We start from the raw sequence: 5964 nt of genomic DNA, 5'->3' as shown, positions 1-5964 counted from the left end.
CTATATTTGATCTTAATTCTACTAAAGAAGCAACCCTATTAGGCTACGGTTAAATTTTATGAATCCAATAATATCGAGTCAGGAGGCAGTTCCACCTTAGAAGTACTAATAGCAGAGTTCCTCATGTGAAACAAACTATTGATACTTGTATCATTCTTTAGTTCATTGTACTTTAATACGTTGTTCTTAATAAAAAAAATTAATGACTGTGTAGCTTAGTGATTCAAAATAATATGTTTTATAGGTTTTCATATCCCTGTTCTTTCTTCTTTTGTACCTGAATTTAAGATCAAGTTTAAAATATCATTTTAAGAGATTATATTTAATAAATATTTTAGTAGTAAATCTTGATATTCAAAATGTAATTAGCTACATATTAATATAACTAGTTAAAATTTTTTGAAAAATATAAAGAATTCCGTTACAGTTATTAGTTTCACATCTTAAAATGTAACTAATTACAGTTATTTTTTGCAAAAATTAAAAAAATTAGTTACAGTTATTTTTTGTAAAAATTAAAGAATTTGTTACAGTTACTCATTATATTTCAAAATATAACTAGTAATAGTTATTTTTTATAAATAAAAAATTGCTTGACACTAGTTTATACTCTTAAAAATATTTATTATTCCTCATTAAAAAATATTCCCTTTCTCAATATTAAAAAAATTTATTAAATTTTAATCAATTTGTTAGAGAAAAAATAATGAATTGAAACTTTAAGATATTTTCTTATTTTTTACAAAAACGTAGAAACTCTAATGATCAGGCGACTATGACCTTCACTTTTTATAAATTTATGACCCATTGGAATTAAACTGTTTATGGCTCCACTAGAATATAATTAACACCAATATTATAAAATATCTATTTAAATGAATTTTTAATCCAAAACTATTTCAAAAAAAACTAGGAACATTTATTTTACTAATTTAGGTGTATTTGTTAAACCAACATTATAATTCTAATATTGTATTCAATATTAAACAAATATTCTCCCAAAATTATATTAGGTGTAGATTATTATTTTGGAGGACGTCGACATCCTAGGTTAACGTGTACAATATCATATGGTACAATATGTCTAATATTTATACAATTTTAATTATGCAAATTTCCTATAATTCTTTAATTACAAATTATTATATTAGAGTTTTTTATTCTGGAAGGAAATAACAACCAATAGGAACAAATTTTTCAAAAGTACAAAAATGAAATAACATAAGAAACAATAGGAATAATAATAAAACAAAAATAAAACGTTATTTTACTTCGATTTTTAAAATATATGGATAAATTTTACTAAGTAGGACACAAAAATAAAAAATTAGCAATTCTTTTATAGTATAATTCTTTCATGCCCAGAAATTTATGATCACACAAATTTATTGAAAATAATTAAAATATATAGAAAAAATCTCAGATAATATTTTTTATAAAAATAAAAAACTATTTCATAAGATATTACAAAAATTAAAGTGGGGCATCTACTATTCAACTATGCACATAAATATATTTATGAATAATTTATTATTCAAAAAGTTTATAAAATTTAGACTTTAAGAGAATACCCACAGTACAAACTAAACCGAGCATTATCTTTTCCCTTGCTCAATCTTAAATAAATATGAGGTTACACATCTTCTAATCTACAAAGGCACGTTTTATCAGATGGTATGGGATGGCTGGGTAATGTTGATTAAAATTATCATTGCCAGCATACTACTCTACATTTTTTTCATAGTCATACAAGGTTGAACTTTGTAAATTTATCGAAATCACAAGATTCAGTTTGAGGAGCCAAGGTATTAATTATCGTTTGTATAAATATGGATAAACAGCAAAACCAATTTACAGGCATTAGTTTGGCTATATATAGACCGTGGAAATCGGGCCTTATGCTCTAATAATCCTGGTAGACTGGTATGTTAATCCCCATTAGCATGTTTATTACTAATAAAAATAAAAATTTTAAAAATATTGTCTAATTTAAATCTATTAAAGAAATACCAAAGTACTAATGATAAAAAAATGTTTATTTTGCCGTTTCATATATTGGGCTGCATATAAATTAGTTTTAAATGTCAAAAATTCCGGAATATGGAGTTTCAACATCTCTGATACTTTTAGGCCCAAAGCAAAGAATTAAATTCAATAAGTGGTTAAGGAATTAATTGAAGATCATTTTTCCAAAATGTGGGAGTATATAATAAATTTATATATGTCCCTTTAATGGAGGCTTTATGATTAGTTTAGCTATCTCATAATTTTGTCCATATATCAGAGATTGATTTCCATGGATACCCAATTTATTAAAGTGTCAAAAAATATACATTTATTTTAAAATATTTATTATAATATATTTCTATTAATCTCAGTAAAATTAATACCGTTATTTTATAGTGAGATAGGAACCAACCTAGGGAACTATAATATTAAGCTATACGACGAAGCATATAGTAAAGGTTTATATGTTTATTATTATGGGAGTCCATGTGCCATTTTTTTATATATGAATTACCATCTAAACATAATATTTTTACTCAAAATGATTTACAATTTTTTATATATCCAATACTTTTCTGAATTCTGGCATAATTTTCTTACTATAAACAAATTAATTAAACCCGGGGATGTACAGTAAATATTTAATAGCACGAGGCTGGTTATAATAGAACAATCTCGTGAGTTAAAATATATTGACTATTTGGTTTAAGATATTAATGGGGATAGATCAGGAGGTTTAACCGGTGCTATATTTTTACTTTACATAATTTATACCCGAGTTATGGTAGGAGTGAGGAAAATATATCACATTATTAAGACCAAATCAAATAATTAATATATTTTCGCGCACTTGATTTTATAGTAATAGGATATGGGCAAAGACTTTATGTGGCCAGACTTAGTGTGCATAAGATGACTAGCATTTTTTCCAAGCAAAACACTTTCAAAAAGAAAAAAGAAATATAAACACCTTTTATAATTTTCGAAACTTAAGGCTGATTTTTATTTTTACCTTTTATGTGAACTAAATTCATGACAAATATATTTTCTGCCCGATAATATCGAAAATAGGTAAATTGTAAAGGGCTCTTGTTGGGTAAGGTTTGTAAATAAAAGATAAATAGGGTGAGATAGAATATAGAAAAGGGGTCGTGATTTATTTTAAGGAAAGGGGAATAGGATAATCCTTTCAAGTTTTTTTCTGCATATTTTTGAATCCAAAATATGTTTTTTATATATCTATTTTAGTTGATAGTAATGGAGATGAAGGTAATTTATTTTATTCCACAGATAAAGAAATGAATTGCTTTGCTTATGAAATAATTATAACACTTTAAATTGGCCAAAATATATAAATAGAATAGCTCTAGTATTATTTTAATATAACAAAAATATTTATCCACCAATGATGAGCATGATGAATTCCATATTGAATCAGCGATCTAACCAGACCACCTTACAATTAAAAAATTTGTAAGATCTAAACACACTAACTAGTAAAATTTAAAATTTAATTTCCAACTCGGCTTACTTCTTGAGATACACCCCTTAAAAAGCCAAAATCTTAAAATATAGTTTAAATTATAATTATATCAAAAATTAATTTATCCAAAACCATAAATTGAAATTTATTATATAGCTCTTTATGTCCCTTTAATATATAAAATTTAATATTTATGAACTCAGCCTATTACCAAAACCGGAAATGATCTTTAAAGAGAACTACATTTGTTTCACTTCATATTTTGTAAATAGATATAGACATTATAGTGCCATATATTTGTACAAAATACTAAACTGAAAAGAAAACCGGTATAAGAGTTATAATTTAAAATTATAGTTATTTCAAAATTATGTTAAAATGAATAGAAGGTTTAGGATTAAAATATTTTTTCCATAAATAAATAGATAGATTGACAATGCGGCGTATTTAACATCTAGGTTTAGTTTTTATATTTTACAAAGAAAATAATTTTAACTATATTTATAACTTTATTTGAATATTTTTTATTTAAAAATCAATGAAAAATTAATATTACAATAATAACCGAATATTTTATTGATATAAGATTATAACTATATATTATAAATGTAAAATATTTATATAAATGATATATTAACTCGTTGGCATATATCGGAACATTATACACCTGTCTTCATCTTTGGAGAAAATTAATTTTTTAAAAATAATATTTGTAAATATACTTCATCATAGAGAATAATAATAAATTGTTTTCATTTAATGTTCTAAATATATTTAAAAAAAATGAAAATATAAATTCTTAGCAAATTAATAAAATTATGAAACATGCCGTAAACATCCATTAAATTTTTTTTAAATTATGAAAATTATATTCAAAATGCTTTATATGAATCAATTATTAATTATTTTTTATATAATATTGAAGTCGCGACTAAGGATATTTTGGAAAGCCATATTTATGATAATTAATATTATATTAATAAATATATTATTCATTCTTGATAGCAAGAACTTTTTAAAAGATATAATATCTTATCCTGATAAATTGTCAGACATTCACAAGCATGTGGAAACTTATTTATATTAAAATTTGAAAAAAAATCACTACTAGTCAAACATAAAATCAATATAAGAATCTTCTTGTGTATGATTTTTTAAAATAAATAAGATTAATATACTTTTAGATATTTGAGAACAGGAATGAGTTAGATGCAAAAATTTGCAAAACATCAGAATCTACTATTATGACATCATATGTATATTATTATCGGTAGTCTTCAAACCTAGCATCCCTCTTTACAAATATTTAACAGATGCTTAAAATAATAGCAGAATTCTTTAGGAAATCTTTCCTCATATAATAGGTGCTATCAGATCTTATTCAAAAGGCTATAAAATTTGGGGTTGAAAATTGATTTCCCATTTTATCTATGGTCAAATATATTTGTATAATTGCTAATAAATAGTTTTTTTATTGTGAGAACGGATCTTTTTTTAAAGTTGATTTTTGATTTCCGCTTCATGTTTTAGTTATATCGTTTAGATTGCTGGAATAACGGAAAAAGATTAAATTTTGAATGATATAATTTGACAAATAAGAGAATTTTTTCCAGCAAGAATGTAGATTCATATATTCTTTTGACCTTAAGAATAGGTTCTGACTATCATAAAAGACAATATTTTACCGGCACTAAATATAAAACTACTTGATTCACCAAATCTAGTAAAGTGTTGACATATATATATATATATTACATTGTTTTATGTTTATAGAGGATTTTAGATACGTCTAATATTTATATTACTTTAACTCTTGAACCTGTACTTCCCAGTCTAGGATTTTGCAATATAAGACAATAATAATGTTTCTATATAATTGAAAGTAAAAAAAAATTTTCTTTAAAAGGCCATTACTCGCCTTTTTGTAATAAGCTTTTTATGTACCTTTATTAACATTTATGTCATATTATAGGTTTATTATAGAGATATATAATAAAATGGTTTTAGCAAGATTATATTATTGATATATATAAAATAAAATAGTGGATATTAAAATATTTACTAATTACATAACGCAAAGTATATATTACTATTATATAAATTTTTTTTAATGAAGATAATCCAAAAATAAATAAAAATTTTTGGGTTGATTTAATATATTAGTAGGCTCTAATTTTATTAAAATCAACTTGCTCTGCACTAACATGTATACCTTTATACAGTTTTAAAAGAAATAATTTATTTGAAGAGTCTTTATGTGCATGTTTTCTTTCAGTTAGCGAAAATAATACATAAAATACTATATTTTTGGATAAATATAGCATAATAACATCAAGTATAAAAAAGAAATTTTCTTATTTTTATCAACTAAATCTAATTTAGGATATTTTGTTTTTAATTCACTTAATATTACATTAGCATTAATTTATTTAATTATTTTATTATATTGTTCTCAATATTAAATCTTTTATATC

This window comes from Gordionus sp. m RMFG-2023, chromosome 3, assembly GCF_954871325.1.
Source record: "Gordionus sp. m RMFG-2023 chromosome 3, tfGorSpeb1-WG-v2, whole genome shotgun sequence".
Lineage (NCBI taxonomy): Eukaryota > Metazoa > Nematomorpha > Gordioida > Chordodea > Parachordodidae > Gordionus > Gordionus sp. m RMFG-2023.
This window is presented reverse-complemented; position numbering follows the sequence as displayed.